The following is a 23173-nucleotide window of genomic DNA, read 5'->3' as shown; positions in this document are numbered from 1 at the left end:
CAACCTGGGATTTGAGATAGAACAAATGGATGTATAAATAACATCTTGCATGGGAATCTCAAAGGAGAAATCTATATGGAGCAATCGACATGTTCTATTATAGAAGGAAAAGAAAACATGGTGTGTAAGTTAAAGAAGCCCTGATATGGATTTAAGTAATTTTTAAGGGAATGGTATAAAAAATTTGATTGGCCAAGGCTGATCATTGAATCAACATCAAGAGAGTAAAGGTAACGATAATATTTTTCTTGTGCTATACGTAGATGGCATTCTTCTTTTAGTGATAGCAAAGAGCTTGTCAATGTCACCAAGGGCTAACTGAATAAGGAGTAAGTAGTAGATTACCAGGAAACACTTTCCAATGGTTAAGATAACCTCGATTAGGATGTGGTAGCATGGATAGCAGCATGAGATTCAAGATAGAACAAATGGATTTTTGCATGGAAATCTCAAAGGAGAAATTCATATGGAGCAATCAACATGTTTTGTTATAGAGGTAAAAGAAAACATGGTGTGCAAGTTAAAGAAGTTCTTATATGAACTTAGGTAGTTTCCAAGGGAATGGTATAAAAAATCAGACAAATATTTAATTGACCAAGGCTAATCATTGAATCAACATCAACAGTGAAGGTAACAATACTATTTTTGTTATGCTATACGTAGATGACATTTGTCATTTAGTGATAGCAAAGATCTTGTTAACGTCATCAAGGGCTAACTGAATAAGAGTTTGATATGATAGACTTGTGAGTTATGAATTATATGCTTGGCATTGTGCAAAGGGACTGTCAGAGTAGAAAAATTTAGTGGAGCGAAAAGAAGTATATTCATGGGATACTAAAACATTTTGGGATGATGCACTGTAAGCGTATGCGGACTCCTAATTAAGTGGGAGTCAAGTTTTCAAAAGACATGTTTCCCAAGATAGTGAAAGATGAGGAAGATATGGAAAGGAAACTATTTTCAGTGCTGGAGGATCACTTATGTATGCTATGGTAGGCACGAGATTGGATGTTGCACAAGTGGTCGGCGTGGTAATAGGTTCATGGCCAATCTTGGAAAGCAGCATAGCAATGTTGTAAATACCTATATGGCACCATGGATTTGGGCCTATGCTGTAAGGAAAGAAGTGTCTTGAAATAAAAGTCCCAGTTTTGCATGGATATGTGGATGTAGACTGGTCAGGAGATGTAGGTGAAAGAAAATCTATTAGTGCCCATTTCTTTACTTTGTCTGGAGCAGAAATTAGTTAGATGAGAAAAAAACAACACGTTGTTTTATCTAGTACCAAGGCACAATATATATATCCACCATTGAGGTTTCCAAGGAAGTGATTTGGTTGAGGAGGTTATGTGAAGACATTGGACTCAAGCAAGGAGAAACAATCTAAAAGTTAACTATTTTGTGAGAGAAATGCTAGATGTCAACATAGTTATCTTAAGGAAATGAGGGATAGAGGAAAATGCTGCAGATGTATTAATAAAACCAGTCAGTTGAGATAAATTCACTTGGTGTGGCGATTCCATTCGAGCACTACCATGGAAAAGATGGAAAATGTCTTCTATAGTGTAGTGGTTTTGGTAGATGGTTTCGACATAGTTTTGGCACATGGTTTTGGGTTCATGGATTTGTAGCCCATGGTTATGCCATGCGACCTCTCTCTATATTTTCATCTCGTGGTTGTAGTGTGAGCGTGCATTAGAGAAATGTGAGATCCTAATGAGTAAGATATTTGGTGAGATATCTCAGACTTTATAGAATGATTGACATTAATATGTACTACATTCTATCATTGATGTATATGCGATATAACATTTATTGCAGTCATCTATATGACTTGACAAATCTGTAGTGTCCATTAGTAAATGCTCTTTTTATATTTTGTCTTTTATGCTGATATTTTTATGTGATCTGATTTTTATTTCAGTGCTATTCATTAATTCACTGTTGGGATGCTTTCTTCTGTTTCTATAATATTTTCTGCTTTAGCTCTCAAAGTTAACATATTTTTTTTGAAAATAATTTGTAATGAAAGTATGCTGCTCTATTCAAAAGAGAATGATAAGTTTGTATCCCAGGTGAAATTTAGGTCAATGTAGGAGATAAAGCTCCCAAAAGTTGTTTATAATTCAGTTCATAGTTTTAATCGTTAGTTAAATGCCTTAGGTGGGCCCCAACATTCATAAGTCAGCCCTAGTGAAGTTGCAGTAAAGGAATCATCATCCTTGCATGATATCCCTATTCTCATGTAGACACAAGACCTGTATGATGGGTTTCCATGACTCACACTGGCCCAACCTACTCCTAACTAATTCTCTTATCCTCCCTTGTTACCTATACCCTCCCTGAACATTTCTATGGATTACCCCCCTTCTTCCCTACACCATGTAGTTATTTTCCTCTCTTAATTAGTGACTCTATGCCTTATCCCCTCTCTCACACCTCTCCTCTCCATCCTTCCCTTCCCCTTCCTAGCCAAATTATTTTCACTCTCCATTATCCCCATCTGCTCTCCCCTATACCTTTGACCTTCAAAACATTGAAACCTATTCCAACAACCTCTTTGATAACGCTTCAAATGACACCAAACTGGGAAGATAGTGTAGATACCTAGCTATATATGAATGTTTAGTTGGAAACACTCCCATAGACTTTCACTTCCATGCACGAGTCAATAATGTAGATTTGACAACCCACATTAGAAGCTTATATGCTAGTAAAATGGAAAATTTACTGGAAATGGTAAATGTTCTTCCACGTAGAATTTCATAAGTTGAAATTGAGAATCTTTTCCTCAAACAATTTGTACCTAATCATTGGGATTGGGTGAATATATGTAAAATATTGTACATAGTAAATAATGAGAATAGGAATATGAAGAGACACTGGGAGGTGAATCCCAAGAGTCGCTCCCTCCATGTATATATCCATGAGCAATCTTAATGCAAAATCACAATTCACATTGTGGAGTTACCTCCTAGCCTGGCACAATTGCTAATTGAATACAAAATGCAACCTCTCAATGATTCTCTCCACTATGAAATTATGAATGTTAAAAACAAACGGAAAGGAATTTGCTTGTAGGAGGCCTTCTTTAAATAGGAAATTGAGTCTCAACTTCATTCATGGGTACAAGTTGTTAAAGTGAAAGACAATTCCCACCTCCACCAAGTTGAGGTTGAGAAGGTTGTTCTAAATATACTGATTGAGGAACATACTAGATGTGCCTGTGAGTTGTACCTCAAGGTGACAAGCTTTTCTCCACCATCATCAATATTTTAGATCCTTTATAAGAAGGGATTCTTTCCTTTGAGACATCCTAGGCCTTATTGACCTACCCCTTGAAAGTGCATGGTTGGGATCAATCACACTCTTTCATTTATTTTAGGGCCATGGGAGATAGATTGTAGGCCATTAAGGCTAAATGATGACTTTTCCTCCTCCCTAATAGGATATTCCTTATTGTAGGTGTTACGAGATCATAGGTGGTGGGACTCAAACAATCTCTAGAACAGGTGGCAACAACATGGAAATTAGGAAAAGAGGTTGTCATCAAAATCTTTGAGTTATGATTCAAGGTTCTCCCTCCCTTGGGTACACCCTTGTCGGGGAAAGTGTGTGGGCTTGGGATGATTTGATTTTTATTTTAGTGCTATTAATTAATTCACCATTGGGATGCTTTCTTCTGTTTCTATAATATTTTCTTGTTTACCTCTCAAAGTTAACATAATTTGGGTGAAAAGATTTTGTAATGGAAGTGTGGTGCTCTAGTCAAAATAAAATGATAAGTTTGCACCCTAGGTGAAATTTAGGTCAATGGAGAAGCTAAAGCTACGAATTTTTGTTTACAATTTGGTTCATAGTTTTAATTGTTGGTTAAATGCCGTAGGTGGGTCCCAACATTTAGAAGTCAGCCCTAGTGAAGTTCCAACAAAGGAATCATCATCCTTGCTTGACCTCCCTATTCTCATGCGATCACAAGACATGTATGAGAGGTTTCCATGACTCACATTGACCCTACATACTCCCAACCAATTCTCCCATCCCCACCTTTCTATGGATTATCCCCCTTTCTTCCCTGTAATTTGTAGTTCTACTCCTCCCTCAATTAGCGACTCCATGCCATATCCCTTCTCTCTATCACACCTCTCCTCTACAACCCTCCCCCTTTATATCGCAATTATTTTCACTCTCCATTACCCCCATCTGTTCTCCCCTATGTTAAATTTTTATAACCCAGTTACAGATTAACTGCTCAATTTTTTTCATAGAATAGAACCAAAATAAATTTTATCTATCTGATTAGTAACAACCAATACTTTGGGCTAATTAACAACAATAAACAACAAAATCAGATTCACATGAAACCAATCACATCAACAAAATAACACAAGTATACCCAGGAAAACCCAGTGTGGGGAAAACTTGAAAACGTTGGGCTCTTTTATTTAGCTTTAGGAGCAAGATTTATTACAATAGTTACATGAATTTATGTTAAAATTGGCAACTAGGGCCAAATATCACCTTGGGACAGCTCATTTGATGGAGATGATGATTGCATTAAATTCCGCTTTTTGAGAGGACCAAAATTGATATAAAGATCGTCCAATTTGGACAAGCAGAAGTGTGTTTTTGAATTTATGCCCACACATGTGCAAAATTGTTCAGGTCAGCCACATCATCATGTAGTCTCATGAAGCCCAATGGATGTGACTCTTCACCCTCAACGACTTGTATAAATACAAGTGCCCTCTCACCTAATTTTGCATCATCATAAAACACATTTATTCTCTCTCCTTCTCTCATTGGTTTGTACAACTATTGGGCAGATCTCTCTCTCACACGTGGGGTAGAAGGACAATTTTTCTGGGCAAATTTTAGGGTCGAATTTCAAGATTGTTGCAGGAGTTTGACTAGTTTTGACCAAGCACTTTGACTCATCCTTTGACTGCAATTTTTGTGGGAAAGTTTCTTTTTTGCAAACCATACAGTTTGACACAGGAACTGAGAATTTCTGGGCACTTTAACCATAAGGCTGATTGTAGGGTTGACCACAGAGTTGACCATAGAGTTGACCACACTTTTCAAGACTGTTTTAGGCTGACTTTGACCACCTTATCAGGCCAACTTTGACTGGGTATGACCGAGCTCCAAAGAGAAATATTTTTTGTTGCATTGACCATCTTTGACTTTTGGTTAGGGCTGAATTTGACTATAGTTGACTACAGATTTGACAGGGTTGTTTTGACTTGGATTTGGAAAGTCAACTTTGACCTTCTGCACACTCTCTCTCTACTGAACATTTTGATATAATAATAAGAAGAATTGATCAAAGGGTTTTCCCCACATTTGGGTTTTTCTTTGGCATCCACCAAATCTGGTGTCGTCTTGTCTTGGCTTGTCTTCTACATTTTATTTTATGTTCTATATACAATTATTGTCAATGTGATTTCTTTTGGAAAACTAAATTGAAATTTCATTAGCCTGCTAAAGTAACATTGAAGTAATTGTGCTCAGCATAGAACATGCCATTGTTAACTAAAATTAACATGGTATCAGAGCTCAGGTGAAGACAAAGCCCAAGCAAGAGAGAGAAAAACAATCACTAAGGGAGAGTTGTTAGACAAGACTATTAGACTAGCTTCAATGGCTACTACATCTTACTTCAAATCTGAGGATAAGCTCAAGGAAAAATTTGACTATCATGCATGGAAGATGACTTTGGATTTAACTTTGGAAGAGTATGATTCCATGGACTATGTGCAGGGAAGAGTGGTGGAGCCTCCTTCAAATGCACCTACTGCTGCAAAGACGAAGTACAAGAAAGGTGAGTGTTATAGACATTTTTGTGCCTTACAGCTATAAGCATGAAATGTCCATAATCCAAGGGATCCAAAGTCCCTAAACATGTTGTTCCTACCCCTAGAGGAACAAGGCTAACAAACCACAGCAATTCACAGAAGTTCTCCACCAGAAACTGCTAAAAAACAAGTCAATTCAGGATCAATTCAGAAGCTCCACTGGCTGCCTGCGTTGAAATGCAGAGGCTACACTAGCTAGTTGCATTGCAACGCAGGTGGAAGCACTACCAGGGTGCGCTGAGTGGGAAATGACAAATTTCAGGGTCTCTTGTGAGAGGTGTCAAGACTGTGGAAGCTTCCAGAATCTTCCTCCATGACACTTGCCTTGCTGAGTTCGACTAAGTGATGAGTAAGAGGCTCTTAGTCTCCAAGTGGAAATAAGAACTGACAGAGAGAGAGGACACTAGTCAGATCACAAGCTGACTCATCCTCACTCCAAACATCTATATATGGATCTCTTCTCGATGAGATCGAGAGGCTGGAATTTTGTTATTGCAAAGAATTGTTGTTGGTTTGAGATTGGAATCATTGGGTGCTTAATGCTTTGAAGGGAGGTGAAGATAGGAATTTCATTTGCTGGGAAGGAGATGCTGGATTGGAACTCTCTTGGTTGTATCTCCTCCTGAACCTTGTTATTCATCAATAAAGCTATCTTGGTTTCTCCTATATGCTGATGTGTCTTTGATGTATGATTGCATTAGTATATTTGGTTTATTTCTAATCCTGAACTAGTTATGAATATGAATCTATGTCTTTGTGTATTGTTCCCTTCTTGTGATCTTGCAGGAACCTGTTGAAGCTGGGCGAGCGAGAAGGCAAGTAGCTGGGAACTCTCAAAGAGAAGAGAAACTGGATTGAGGGACAAACAGAAGACACCGGTTAGTCCATCCATCTCTCTTCATTCTAAATTCATAAAGGAAGAATACTAGAATAGCTGTTTCTGTTTGTTGCTAAGGCACTGTCACACCTTAAGTGGATAAGATCGTCCTCCATAGGCATTTTTCCCCACAACAAATTGGCGACTCCACTGGGGAGATCTGTTTAGTCATTTTATTTGTGTTTCTATCATTGTTTGTTTCATAGACTCAACAGCAACAATCGAACTGCATCTGCTATTCTCAGATGCAAAGTAGACAACTGCTGCTTTGATCCAATCACTGGATTTGTCTATGATCTGAACAATGGACTCAAAAATGATTTGATGATCCTTTGTGATAGATCTTAGCCCTCCTTCAAAGCATCCCTTTGATTGTACCTTGCTTGTTGCTTTGATTTGGCCTGAAACTGTAGATTAAATAGCAAACCGTGACCCAGAACCCAGTGAGGAACTCTCGTTTCTCCTTCAGCGCAGGCTCTATGAAGAGACTCTGCATTTCACCACAGTTCTCGTGAAGGCTACCTGCGTTGAAATTCAGTTTCCCTGTTATATAGGTGCGCTGATCCAGTTAGGCCTTGTGCAGCTGGGGTTCTCTGCTCTGTTTTTCCTTGTTTTGATCTCTGATTTTTGCAGCCTGTAACCAGCATAGGTACCTGTGTGATAGCCCCTTTTCTCTGCTTAAATTCCGCCTCCTTTTGTACAAAAGACTGTGAGTGTTTTTATGTGTTTGTGGCATCATTTACAGTTTCCATTGCAAGAGTGAAATAGTCATCCGTCAGCCCTTGATTCAGATCTGTTGATTGTGATCTTAGGAGAGAGTTCATTGGCTGTTTACAGTTGGTTATACATTCATTTTTGCTTTTGGTTTGAGTTTGTCTCTTTTGAGTGTCAAAACAAGTATTCATTTCGAAAATCGTTAAGTGTTGTAATCTCTTCTACCCTTTTTGATTTCGAAAAAGTAAACTTGTTTGTATTTGTCATTTAAAAGCAAATTCAAAGTTGTGCAAAAAGCTTTCTTTTTAGGCATCAATATTAAGAAAGCAGAAAACAAACACTTGCATTGTGCATTTGCATCTTGATAGTTTGCATGATTGATTTAGGGAAAGTGCATTTAGAGTGTGCTGATTGCTCTCTGAGAAAAGATGGTGTCTTTCTTTTCCCTTTGTAGCTAGGATTTTCATTGTTGAAAAAGAGATAAAATTTGCTTATCATCTTTTAGATTGCATTTAGGAAGTTGTCTATACATCTCGTGGTGAACCTCAAAAGGCAAACTTCTAAGAAAGATCAACATAAAATAAACTGAATGAACTTAATAACGCTTTGTAACATAACGCACAACATAGAGGTCTAGGCTAGAGACGTGTTCTGGCGTCGTAAAGCCTGGTGACTGTCGATCTCGCTGATGGTGGGTGATTCCTCCTGAGGGACGATAGCGCCAGTACGGATTGTGCTCCCACGTACCGTCGAGTATATATTGGGAGACCCCTATAGGCATAAAACCTTTATCCTTAGGAAGCTGTGTCGGCCGCCCTACTGATCGCAATGCACTGAACACAGCATTCAGGAAGATTGACCGCCCGTACCTTAAAAAGTATTCTGCGGTTTTGCGAAAAGTTTGGCACACCCTCTACCTAGATCTCCAGAGCAGTTCCTTTTGGCCTTTTTCAGACTCTATAATGGAAAAAGTCCATCCGAGCATTTGTCACTTCGGGCTCGTTAAAACATCGAAGGCGACTAGAGTCATCTTTTGTTTTTTCTCGACTCTTTAAAACTGAAAAAACAAGTTGTGTCTAAAAGCGTCTAAAATTCATTCAATTCGGAAACATACTTCCCCTGTTTATTTTAGTTGATCGAGTAATCCGCAATCGTGGAAGAAAGTCAATTGAAACCCCGTCGTTCGCGGAGACTTACGAGTCAACCGTCTTTGTCTCCGGAATCGAAACCAGTACGGACAAAGCGAACTCGTTTAACCGGTTCCAAATCTCCTCTTAAAGTTAGAACAAGTGTTCCGACGACATCGGAGGTTCCGGTTACTCCAAACATTTCTGGAATCCCTGCCTCTACAGAAGAAGTTCAACAGCCACAGAGGGACAGTGATACTGATCCTAGTTTGAGAGTAAACACTTGTGTTACCGAACTAGTTCCATCAGTAACCGGTCCGGAGAGTGGTGCTCTTCAAACATCTGTCGTTGTCGATACAACCCCTTCTTCGGCACCAGAAATATTTTACGGACCTGACGGTCTTCCTCTTCCACCTGGTCTGATTGCGATTGAAGAAATTGTAGAAGACCCTCCAACAAGTACTCCAACTCACTTTGGAGTCGGGGTCACTCTATATCCTTCTTCAGAAGTTAGTCTACCACCAGCGGAAGTTCTTGTAGAATCGCTAGGGAATCTCTTGGATAGACTAAATATGTCTGAACAACCGTCAACATCTAGGACTGTGGCACCTGACACAGCGACAGCAGAACTCCCTGCCGTCACTCCAACAATGTTCGCCGGCATACCATCTGTCCCAACTAGCTCTCAACCGCTGGAAGGAGCCCATTCAGGGGCTATTACGACAGTATGGTCTGTTCCTGTTTGTTCTTCCGGAATAATACCCGGCAACTCTTATGTTGAAACTTGACAAATTGATCCATTTGGAGGTCAATTTGGGCAATCCAGTCCTCAAGGGCAAACAATCCCTTTCAGCGCTGGATCGCCACCGTATGGGGGGCAGTATGCCCTTTCATTACCCCCTCTGGGAGGCTATCCATACGGGAGTTCACAACAAAGTTCAGGTTACACTGGAATTGCTTCAAATGGTTGGGTGCCTATGCTACCTCAACAACCAAGGGTTGTGTATTCGATGCAACAGTGTGTACCTATGTCGAACATCCCAACTACACCAGCGATTGTGACGGTGTCGCAAGTTCAAACGTTGCCTGTTGTATGTCAACCTCAGATTTCTCAGGTTGTAATGCAACAACCCCTTGACCCTGCGACTCAACCACAATCGCCAACTAGTGGGGCGACACAGGTCCAAACGGGTACAATTACCCCACACCTTGGTCCAACGGTTAGTATAGCGCAACAGCACATGGCTTCTCAACCATGGCTGGTGCAATACCAACAACCACAATTCCAACAAGTATACCAAGGTCCTGAGCAACAGATCTTTGCAAATAGTGGGCAACCGTACATTCAAAATGGTCAAAATCAACCATTTTATAATGGTCTTGTCCACCAACCTTACCAGTCATACCAGCATCAGCTGCATTATGCTGGTATGCAAAGACCAACTGCTCAGGCGATCCCATCGTATCCTGGGTATGCTTCACCTAACCTGAGCCAGCAGTTACCATTTGTGGCAACTCTAGAGTTACCTGATTTACATCAGTTAACAAACGATCCAATTGCTTACGCCCCATGGTGGCCAACGATTCCATACAAACTTCCATCAGACATTCCTAAATTTAATGGAAATCTGGGTGAAGATCCATCGAATCACCTGATGACATTTCATCTATGGTGTTCGTAAAACACCTTAAATGATGATTCGATAAGGCTTCGCCTCTTTCAGAGGACGTTAACGGGTCCAGCGGCTAAATGGTATATTGAATTACCTAGAGCTTCGTTCGACAATTTCAGCACCTTAGCCACTACCTTTTTAACCCATTTTCAATTACCGATAAGGTATGAAACGGGAACAGAACTCCTTACCAACTTCAAGCAGACAACGACCACTCACATATTTGATCATATACATGAGTGGCGACGTCGTCGCAGGATGGTAAAAACGTACGTTCCCGATCAGCTATTAGCTGAATGGTTTATCAAGTCTTTACTTCCTACCATCACGGAAGATGTGGCAAAGGGGGGAGTCGTAACGGAAGAGCAAGTTATCGCTTGTGCGCAATATCTGGACTTGGTCTATACTCAGTCTGGCACGCTCTACGAAAAAATACCTGACGCCCCTAGACCGGAATTCTCAATTCCTCCTCCTCCTAAATCGAACCATGACTCTCATGCCATCGATGGCGTGATTGGCGCGACAGACACGAAATCGACAAAGGCTACATCTAAAAAGGCCCGTAAGATTTCCAGTCAAAATGCAAATGAGGAACTTCTTGCCTCGGAAGTAAATGCTGTGTCGACCGACAAGGGCAAACAATTGAAGCAACCAGGGGGCAAGAAAAAAAAGAAAGGGAGAAAAAGGAAACCCCCTGCGGGGTGTCATATATGCGATGAGGATCATTGGACGAGAGATTGTCCACATATAGCTGAAGTTAAGAAACTCTTTAAAAATTCAAAACCGCCAGCGGTATTGACTAATCCGTTTCCAAACCCGGGAACCAAACTGGTTGCTAATCAAAATGCTTCCCGATCCCAAGTGCTTATGTTGTCTATCTCAAAGCAGCAAAATGATGCTTTGGAAAGAAAAAAAGATTACGGGAATCCACAGGTGTCGAATAACAAGGCTAATGAACAACCTAGTAGTTCGACAACAACTTTGACCAAAGTTGTGCCACCCATCATTCCTGAACAAATGATAAAGTCGCCAAAGGGAGTAGTGCACAAATCGACATTTAATCCTCGTGCAAAAATAGCACAAAATTATAATATAATAGAGGACCTGGCCCAATCGCCGTCCGCTATGTCGACACTTGAGGTACTGCAAAATTGCCTCTCCCAAGAGCAAGCTTTATTATCAGCAATAGGTGGGATTGACCCAATGGATTCCAATCTTGTGGCCTTTAATCATAAAGGATATGACCCTCAGTTACCAGCTCAACTAGCTTTCCTTATTCAAGTGAAAGCCCTCAACAAAACTGTTCATCGAACAATTATTGATGAGGGGGCATCTACATGCATTATGTCGATGAGTTGCTGGAAAACTTTAGGATCTCCAACCTTGTCGCGATCTTCGACGACATTAAAAGAATTCGACGGAAGGACATATACCCCGTATGGTATCCTAAATAACTTGAAAGTTGAACTAGGAGGGAAAACAGTAGAAATAGATGTTGAAGTCATAGATGGGAATCTTGATTATGACATCCTACTAGGAAGACCATGGATATATGCCATGGCAGCTGTTGTGTCGACCTATTTCAGAAAGATTGCATTTCCCTTTCAAGGAGGGATTACAATCGTCGACCAACAAACATTTCTCCCCAACTTTTCACAAGTTACGAGAAGCATTCCAATGATCCATGGAAGCAATCATTCACTCCAAAATATCGGAGTAGGTATCCTAAAAGACCCTGCCTTAATGGGTACTTTTTCCCTACCGCCTCTGAGTAATCTGGCAGAAGTGGCCACAGTGGAATATGAAACCTTCTATATCTAATGGATTTGGACTCCGAGGACGGTTCTTATCTGTGTCAACCTCATTAAAAAATGAAACAAATCCCCTTTTCAAATCTCAAAGGTAAACCTTCATTCCAACCACCGAGTTGAATGCAATGAAGCTTGGGGGGCATGCACCTCGATTTGCATTATTATGCTGGGGGCATGCAAACTTATCATCGAGCAGTTTTAGCACATAGTTCATGCTCGTTAAAAAATAAACATAAGATCGAGCAGTTTTAGCACACAGTTCATGCTCATTAAAAAATAAACGCAAGATCCGAGCAGTTTTAGCGCATAGTTCATGCTCGTTAAAAAATAAACATAAGATCGAGCAAATGTTTCCACCCGCATTTAAGCTCGTTAAAAAATGAACTATTCCGGTAAATAACCACCGTGAATGTAGCAACATCAGCCATTAAAGCCTTGGTCGTGTTTGCCCACCACCTCCACTTTTCCATTGGCCGATCATTCACCTCCATATGATTGTTTACCCATTTTGAGGAACATCTGCGAAGAGTGATTTCACTAGCCATCCTTGTGACACTGCCGTGATTTGGAAATTCCAATCCTTCCCTGGAATCAGCTGCTACCCCTGTTTATCACTCGTTCCTCAAAAGACGAGTCTTCTTTAAGCTCTTTTCATCTGACTCGTAAAATATGAAAAGATTGCCGAGTCTTGGCCTTCCAGCTCGTTAAAGTGATCGGAAGAGCTATCCCTCCTCTAGATTTTAATCTTTTTGGACCTGAGGGATTATTACACAAAAAGATCAAGCGCTTGTTTTATTCGGCTCGTTAAAGATATCGAAAATCCATCCCTTCTGTATTGTTTTATACTTTTTCGGACTTAAGGGATTAGATGACGAAAAAGGACTTTTGGAGTTAACTTTATGTACCTTTTCAGACTCTCTAAAAATGAAAAGGACCGAGTTATCCTTGTCGCTAGACTCGTTAAATGCATTAAATAGCGACAAACTTGTCTTTAGACGAGAACGAGTTTCCCTATCGCTAGGCTCGTTAAAACATAGCGATGGGCTTGCCCGAAGGGCAAGTTATAGAACACGCATATGTTATCCTCCTCAAGCTTGACAAAAATAAAGAGGTATTGGTCAGCAATGACTGGGAAAAAATTGGGAGAAACTCAAGAAGACTTTGATGGTAGCAAGTCGCTCTTGAACATGACACTTTTCCTCCGTACCACAATCGGGTTGGGTTGTTTCATTCACCAGTCACATCACCATGGTCTCGCCATACCATCCATACTTGGGGTAATGCTACCAATCCATCGCATTAGTGTCGCCATATGTTCAAGAGAAGTCGTTCAGAGAAGTCACCTGTGTCCCATCCACTACCATACATTATACTCTTTCATGACCGCCACCCTGAATCATATGTCATCAGATCGTTTTCACCTCCATCAAAATCATTAGCTCCGTTCCGTGTCATCGATGTGGGATTCATTAAGGCCCTCCTTTGACAGATCGCTTCTTGTCGACGTCAGCTCATTATCCAAGAAGTTGATCTAGGAACAACCCCCTTCAGTACTTTGAAGCTTGCATGCCTCAATGGCAAGTTTCTCACTTCCGGCGACAGGTATACATCAATGACCTTCGACCGAAAGATTTTGCGTGGTGTTCGACGCCAAGTCCTCTATTCACACCACGTGAATTGTACTGCAGTACCTTGAGGGTCATCTTCATTATCGGTGATTCCTCTTGCGCTTGTTAACAGTTTACATCATTGACTGGTAATCAAGCGATGTCTTTCCATGTTCGACTTCAGAGCAATTCTCACATGGATCGACTTGTACTTAGAGTGAAGATCGGACGAGATTGAAGACCTCGGATCTAGTTTCATCCATCCGGGCTGCGATATATATTCAGAAAATAAAGACATGGAAATGTACAGCTTTGCAGCACAGATAATCATCATACCAAAAGGATGATGGCTCTTTCAGAATCATCAGTCTATCATCAGACGATTGTCTGTTATATGTACATGAAAATGAATTTATAAAGCTGAGCATGGGAATGCCCGCCTCGGCTAGATCATGAAAAAAGTATGAAAATAATGTATTGTATTGTATTATATTACAGGTCTCCTCCCAGCAATGAAAGAACTTCGGATCCTCCTAATAAAGCATTTCACCCGATAAACAGCCTCACGCTTTAGGGGGCAACTGTTATAGACATTTTTGTGCCTTACAGCTATAAGCATGAAATGTCCATAATCCAAGGGATCCAAAGTCCCTAAACATGTTGTTCCTACCCCTAGAGGAACAAGGCTAACAAATCACAGCAATTCACAGAAGTTCTCCAGCAGAAACTGCTCAAAAACAAGTCAATTTAGGATCAATTCAGAAGCTCCACTAGTTGCCTGCGTTGAAATGCAGAGGCTACACTAGCTAGTTGCATTGCAATGCAGGTGGAAGAACTACCAGTGTGCGCTGAGCGGGAAATGACAAATGTCAGGGTCTCTTGTGAGAAGTGTCAAGACTGTGGAAGCTTCCAGAATCTTCCTCCATGACACTTGCCTTACTGAGTTCGACTAAGTGATGAGTAAGAGGCTCTAGTCTCCAAGTGGAAATAAAAACTGACAGAGAGAGAGGACACTAGTCAGATCACAAGCTGACTCATCCTCACTCCAAACATCTATATATGGATCTCTTCTCCATGAGATCGAGAGGCTGGAATTTTGTTATTGCAAAGAATTGTTGTTGGTTTGAGATTGGAATCATTGGGTGCTTAATGCTTTGAAGGGAGGTGAAGATAGGAATTTCATTTGCTGGGAAGGAGATGCTGGATTGGAACTCTCTTGGTTGTATCTCCTACTGAACCTTGTTATTCATCAATAAAGCTATCTTGGTTTCTCCTATATGCTGATTTGTCTTTGATGTATGATTGCATTAGTATATTTGGTTTATTTCTAATCCTGAACTAGTTATGAATATGAATCTATGTCTTTTTGTAGTGTTCCCTTCTTGTGATCTTGCAGGAACCTGTTGAAGCTGGGCGAGCGAGAAGGCAAGTAGCTGGGAACTCTCAAAGAGAAGAGAAACCGGATCGAGGGACAAATGGAAGACACCGGTTAGTCCATCCATCTCTCTTCATTCTAAATTCATAAAGGAAGAATACTAGAATAGCTGTTTCTGTTTGTTGCTAAGGCACTGTCACACCTTAGGTGGATAGGATCGTCCTGCATAGGCATTTTTCCCCACAACAGTGAGGTCAAAGCTAAAAGAATTATCATAGACTCCATTCAAAATATTTGGTTGCCTATATCTCTGATTTGGGAAAATATAAGGAGATGTATGATATGATGATTGGGATGTTCAAAGTAAACAATGCAAATCAAATCCTCTTTCTCAAGAACAAGTTGAAGGACATCAAGACGGATAAAGTGGAGTCTATCCAATCCTACTTCATGAGGATCACACAAATCAAGAATGACCTTCTATCTATTGGAGAAGTTATTGTTGACAGGAATCTCACTCTCATTACACTTGGAGGTCTTTCAAGAGCATGGGATGTGTTTAACACAAAAATTCTCAATAATGACAGGATTCCTAGTTTCGATGAATTATTGGCTAGATTCACTAAAGAAGATACGAGGATGATGGAGAGAGGCAAGCCTTCAAATGGAAATGAATCTACTACTTTCTCTGCTCATGCTAAGAGGAAGAATAATGTTGGTCCAAGGAGACAGGGTCAAGGGTTCAAGTAGAGATTCAAAGAAGGAAGAAAAGGAAGGTGTTACAATTGTAACAAGTTCAACCACTATGCTAGAGAGTATCCTCACAAGAAGAATTCTCCAAGGGATGATAAAAACAACCACAAAAATTTCAAAGGAAATGGCAATGAAAGGAACAATAGGTTCAACAATAAAGGAAAGAGTAATGCTCCTGCTTCTCGATATAGAAATGGTCAAACTCCCAAAAGGACGAGAAATTCCAAGTATGAGGAAAGTAATGTTGTAGAAAAACAAAAGGAGTTTTATCTTATTTCTTCTCTATCTACCACCTCTCCTTCAAATACTTTGGATCATTGGTTGATTGATAGTGGAGCCTCAAGGAAATTCACTCGGTACAAGGAGGCCCTCTCAAATTTGGTTGAAAAGAAGACTAATTTGGAGATCATACTTGGAGACAATGCCACCTACCCTTTGAAAGGGATAGGTATTGTCGCTCTTCACTGAAATCAAGGTCAACCCATTCATCTACAAGAAGTATTGTATGTACCTGATTTGAAGAAGAATATGGTGTCTATTTCTGTGATGGAAGATAAAGGCTTCAAGGTAGCATTCATTGATGGAAAGGTACGTATTTGGCAAATAAATCCTAAAGATGCATTTACACTTGGATTTAGGGTGAATGTCGCTATCAAGTTGGAGGAAGTCCTTTGGGAGCCTTGACTTGCGATACTTCTCTTCAATTTGAATTATGGCACCGGTGATTTTCTCACCTTCATTACAAAACCTTACTTGGGGTAAGGAAGATGGTAACAACTATGACTGAGTTCAACAGGAATCATGAAGGAGTTTGTTAGGTTTGTGCAACTGGGAATCTTATAGGGCAGCCATTCCCTTCAAGTGAAAGCCAAATTACTGATATTCTTCAATTGGTCCATTCCGACCTATCTGGAATGTTTCTCGTAACATCATTGGGAGGATACTTATACTATGCAATTATTGTGGATGACTTCTCTCACAAAACATGGATCTATTTCTTGAAGAAGAAGGATGAAGTGTTCAAATGGTTCCGTTCTTTCAAAGCCTTGGTGGAAAATCAAACAGGGAAGAAGATCAAAATATTGAGCACCGAAAATGGAACCGAGTATGAATCAAATGAATTCAATGACTTTTTCAAAAAGGTTGGCATTAAGAGGGAGACAACCATTCCATACACTCTTGAGAAAAATGGAGTTGCCAAAGAAAGAATTGAACAATCATGGAAGCCACCTGTGCCATGCTCCCTGATCAAGGTCTACCGAAGTTCTTATGGGGAGAAGTTTCCAACACTACCGTGTATGTTCAAAATAGGAGCCCACATCAAGCAGTATATTTCAAGACACCTGAAGAAGTTTTCTCTGGTAAGAAATCTGATGTTTCTCATTTTAGAATATTTGGTTGTCGAGTGTATTTTCATGTGCCTCAAGAGAAAAGAAACAAGTTAGAAGCATCTAGGAAGAAATGTATATTTGTGGGTTACAATGAAAATTCAAAGGCATATAGAATCTATGTGCCTAGATAAAGAGATGTGGAATTTAGCCATGATGTCACCTTCGATGAAGACACTACCCTTGGGAAGGCCAGAGATATCCCCATTCCAAGGAAGGATAATGATGATGCTACAGAAAAGCAGGATGAACCTCTGACAGATGAGCCTATGCCCGATGTTGAAGGCCTAATGGATCCCATTGATCCACCTCCTGGTGATCCCTCTACCTCAAGAAAAAGACCTTTGTGGCTCAAAGATACTCTCGAAGATGTTGAAAGACATATTTCTCCAAGAGGGACATTCCATGAAAGTAAGAAGTTGAACAGGTATCAAGGGTACTTAGTTTCTATGAGTACTTTTGTTTAATCTGAGCCATGTACATTCGAAGAAGCCGTAAAACACCAAGTTTGGAAGGATGTGATGAGTGAAGAATATGAATCTATCATGAAAATTGATGTCTTGGATGTGGTGCCTAGACCGAAGAACAAGTCCATAGTCACCTCAAAATGGCTATACAAAATTAAACATGGAGTTGATGGGAGCGCTGAAAAATATAAGGCTAGGTTCATTTCTTGAGGCTTCTCTCAAAAGGAAGGAGTGGACTATGATGAGATATTTGCAACGGTTTCCTAATATACCACTATCTGATCGATTATTGCTCTCGCTGATTCTTAAGGATGGAGCCTACATCAAATGGACATTAAGACTACTTTCTTTCATGGCTCGGTTATGGAGGAAGTCTACTTGGAACAACCTTAGGGGTTCGAAGTACAAGGTCGAAGGACACACGTATGCAGGTTGGAGAAATCCCTCTATGGGTTGAAGAAAGCCCATAGGGCTTAGTATGAGAGGATTGATAGCTATCTTACGAAGCTACGATTTACAAGGAGCTTCGCTGATCCTAACTTGTACTTCAAGGTTGAAAAGGACATGCCTCTCATTTTGGTCCTTTATGTAGATGATCTCTTTCTAATAAGTGCAGACCCTCTCATTTATTAATGCAAGAGGGAGTTGGCTTCTAAATTCGAAATTAAGGACCTAGGTCTGATGCATTACTTCCTAGGCTTGGAGGTCTAGCAAAATCCATGTGAGATTTCCCTTTCTCAAGGAAACTATTTTGTGAAGCTGCTCGAGAGATGTGGGATGGTGGATTGCAATTCTGTGTCTACTTCGATGGACCTAAACTTTAAAAATCCAAGTGGAAGTGTTGTTGGGCCCGAATTGACAAACCCTTCCAAGTATCGACAACTTGTAGGGGTCTTGATGTTCTTGGTAAACTTCTATATGGACATATGCTTTGCGGTAAATACGTTGAATCAATTTATGGTCGAGCCTCATCACATACATTGGATTTATTCTAAGAATCTCTTGAGATATCTCTGTGGCACAATTAACTAAGGACTCAGATACACTACTGGTCATTTAAGGCTACATGGATATATTGATGCTAGTTGGGTTGGTAGTGTGGTGGATCCTAAAAGCACATCTATATGTTTCTTCTCATTATGGTTTGTGTCAATTTCTTGGATGAGCAGGAAGAAAAAATCGGTTTCTCTAAGCACCATCGAGGCCAAATACATTGCTGCTAGTATGGCCTGTTGTGAAGCTGTTTGGTTGAGGAAGCTCTTTAGTGAGCTATTTGAGCATGTGCTGCATACCACTGTGATCTACTCAAACAACCAGAGTGGGATTCTCCTTTTAGAGAATCTCGTGTTCCACGACCTCTCCAAGCACATTGATATCAGGTACCACTTTATCCGAGATATGGTACAACGGGGAGCAATAAGGTTCCAACACATCAGGATTGATGAGCAAGTCGCAGACATCCTCATGAAGACCTTAGGGAAGGTCAAATTATTAGCCTTCCGAGAGAGCCTTGGAGTCGTGGAAAGTCCCTCCCATGAGGGTCTTGCTTGAGTTGCGAGACCCTCATGGGAGGGTGGCTTGGGGTACTTCTTGGAGCTATGAGCGACCATAGGGTGAGTGGTTCAACTTCTGCTATTGGTGCATTGTGTAGAGGGTGAGTGGTTCACCTTCCCTTGTGTATCCCATGATGGTTAATATGTGTGTAGGGTGAACGGTTCACCTTCTCCTACGATTGACATATGCATAAGATGAGTGGTTCACCTTCCCTTATTGATGCCCTAATATACATCCTACCCATGTCGTCTAGGACTCATGGGAAGTACCTCTCTTATGGCCAATGAGTTGGGAAAAGTTGATAGGGACCATAGTACTACCGATGGATGCATGGTGTTCAAAGACTTGATCTGGTATCAAGTCTGATTGAGGTTCTACCTCTGGACTGACTTTTGTTAGTGGAGAGTGGTAAGGTCTTGTGACTCACTCTCGATTGATTCTTCTTAATTATTCATATCAGTGCTCAACAGAGAAGATATGAGATAATATTTAGAGATGATACATGAGGACAGGGTGGCATGATGATTAATGATGATAAATGGATTGGTAGGTGGAATTCTCCCTAGTTGAGAGGGAGTGTTAAAATTGGAAACTAGGGCCAAATCCCACCTTGGGAAAAATCATTTGATGGATATGATGATTACATTAAATTCCTCTTTTCAAGAGTACCAAAATTAATATAAATATCATCCAATTTGGACAAGCAGAAGTGTGTTGTTGAATTTATGCCCACACATGTGCAAATTGTTCAAGTTGGTCGCATCATCATGTAGGCTCATGAACCCCAATGGACGTGATTCTTCACCCTCAATGACTTGTATAAATACAGGTTCCCTCTCACCTCATTTGGCATCATCATCACACACATTTATCCTCTCTCCTTCTCTCATTGGTTCGTACAACGATTGGGTAGATCTCTCTTCCACATGTGTGGCAGAAGGACACAATTTCAGGGCAAATTGTAGGGCCGCATTTCAGGACTGTTGCAGGAGTTTGACCAGAATTGGCCAAGCACTTTGAATCATCCTTTGACTGCAATTTTTGTGTTTTTTTTTTTTTTTTTTTTTGCAGGGCGTACAGTTTGGCACAGGAATCGACAATTTCCAGGAACTTTAACCACAGAGTTGACTACAGGATTGATCACAGAGTTGACCGTAGAGTTGACCAAGTTTGATTGTCATTTTCAGGATTTTTTTTGGTTGAATTTGATGATCCAGCTGGATATTGGTGGCCACCTGCCTATTCCACTTAGACCCCCACCATTGTTTCTTTCAGTTTCCTTATTTGTAGCACAATTTACTATTTCTGGCATTTTTTCAGGTCCTGAATTTCTGGAGCCGTTTTGAGGCCCTAAACGACATTTTTTGGTAAAACTGGGACAAACCACTTGAAAGTTGTAGTCGGATAGATATTTCTAATGACGTATTGTGCACGTCAAATGGAGATTGTATTCAAAAGTTATGACCCTGGGAAGTTGATGTACCAATTTACCTAAATGGGGCCCATAGTTTGGCGCTTCATCTCCTAGGGTTAGGTTTTTGGATGTTTAGGGTTTTCCATTGTTTCACAATAATAAATAGGCCCTTGAGCCTCATTTTAACATAGTTCACAGGCATGTAGCCACCACAACTCTTCTTAGAGATAAGCTACCATCGCCCGAGCTAGTCTTATTTCAATTCTATTTGTAAACATACTTTAGTATTTGATATTAATGAAATGAAGTGTTATTTCTGCTACATCTCTGTATTTATGGTTATATATATAATTTATTGCATTCTTGTTTAAATTTGGATCAGCGGTATCAGGGCGGTTTGCTCTTTCTTTGTTTTTCTTTGCATGTCCCCAACAAGGTTGGGATATAAGGAGTTAGGGCTTGAACTGGTCGAACCTTTTGTTGAAGCCCTGAAAATCGGGTCGACAACAAGGGGGATACCTGCCTGATCCGGACCTTGGTTAGCAGCTCCTTATCCGTTTGGTATAGTGGGTCCGACTGGGGATAATGGGACCAATTCCCCAATCTATGAGTGTGTGTGTGTAGAATTTGATGTTGCTGATCTAACAGTTTCTATTTAAGATATTCTAATTCAAACTTTAATCTAATTTTATGCTATTGTAATCTAATAAATAGCACATCTAAATCTATACTAACCCAGGATGTAATTCTTCTATTATGCGATCTAAAGAGATTTCGAATAACAACTGGTAATAAAGATCATTCAACGATTATAAGAAAGGAAATCAATAAAGATGAACCATTTCGCATAAAAAGTTAGACGAAACAGTTGTGAAAAACATATCGCATAATGAGTTATTCATACATTATGCATAAATAAATAGCTATCACCGTACAAAAGTGCCAAATGATAACTCAGGCATTCATGCAATACTACATAAACAACTAAAAACTGTATATCACTTTAACATATAAGCAGAAATGGTCAAGAGATAAAAGTACCATTTATGACTAGTCCTACTCATAAGCTTCAAGCGACAATGATTTATCTCTCCTTGCTCTAACATCCACTAAGAGTACAGAAGTGCAAAATCAGTAGCAGATATCAAATGCAAACATCAACAAATCTTGATCTATTCATTCACCAAAACCTCCTCTGAGGGTGCAAAAGTGCATGTTCCGAGGATAAGTTTTTGATAAATTTCTGGACCCTTCTCTAAATGCATGAGAAGGGTTTAAATACTACTAACTACATAAATTAAACACAGATTCAGGATACGGTTTAAATGACCGCCCTTTTTCTAAGAAAAACTATTTCTAAAAACTGCATCTAATATCTAACTATTTCTGCATTTTCTCCTTAATGTTGTGAGCATTCAGTATTTGCCTAGGAGAGTCGGCTGACTGTCTTCCGCTTTTGATTGAGCTAAGCAAACAGAAATGGTAAGAGCTGGCACCTTATTTTTAGCAACATGGATGATATACTCGAGAGTCATCCTCTGACTATCTGAATTTACTGCATATGCCCAGTAATAATCCAAGTTGAACTTGGTTAACCCTTGAATTGCTTCTGCCTTTTCTTTAGCTTTATGTTTCTAGTTTGTTCTTTACCATTGCTTTCTTGCATTTTTCGGGCTTACAAGTGACTGAGCAGTTAGAGGCTTTGCTTCTCGAACAATTTTCTTAGCGATGCGCGATTAGCGCTAGGCGCTAATCGCGCATCGGAAACTGCCTCCGTTATTTGATCCGGGATTCTCTAATGCGTTTTTTGCCTTTAGCGCCTTTTTCTTCACCGGGTATAAGCTTCAAAATTTGTAAAAATACTGCTTTCGTGACCTCTTGACCTTGAGCGTTTAAACTGCCTCTTGATATCAGCATCATTCAATTACTCATTCAATCATGGCTATGAATGAAAGATCTGTAATGGATGGCTCAACAACGTTCTTGTGAATCTGCGGCTCTGTTGCATGCAGGCGTCTTTTCTCTATTTTTTAATATTGGAGTTTTTACCCTTTTTCCTCATAGCTTCCTGCACATTGCTTTGTGCATCTTTCGTTTTTCGTTCCTGCAGTTCACAAGTGAGGAAAGAGTAATGACAATAAAAATTGACTGGAAAGCTTTAAACTCTACGGATGTACAAAAACATGCCACCTGACGTGAAATGACTCTTTGAGCAACATAAAACCATATTTCCTAACAACTGGCATATAATTCATTAATTATCATTAAAGCGCGTATCCAGTTCTTGGTTTTTGGAAAACTTTTTCTTGAATATTGAGCCAGGGAAATTTGTGATGGACTGTTTCTACAATTCGCATCGCAGCATCGCATTTCGCAGTATTGCATTATCGGAATTTCATTGTGCTGTGTTATTGCAAGGTCGCTTGACCGTGCTATGGCAAGATCGCGGATCGTAGTATCGCGTTATCGCAAAATCGCAGATCGCTGCAATCGTTAAATCATTATGTGTTTTTCATGCGACTTTGCGATATGCGATATCGCATATCGGCGAT

Source organism: Pinus tabuliformis, chromosome 6, assembly GCF_031772625.1.
Source record: "Pinus tabuliformis cultivar Carrire ecotype Pingquan chromosome 6, CPIR1, whole genome shotgun sequence".
Lineage (NCBI taxonomy): Eukaryota > Viridiplantae > Streptophyta > Pinopsida > Pinales > Pinaceae > Pinus > Pinus tabuliformis.
Note: the sequence above shows the minus strand (reverse complement) of the source record.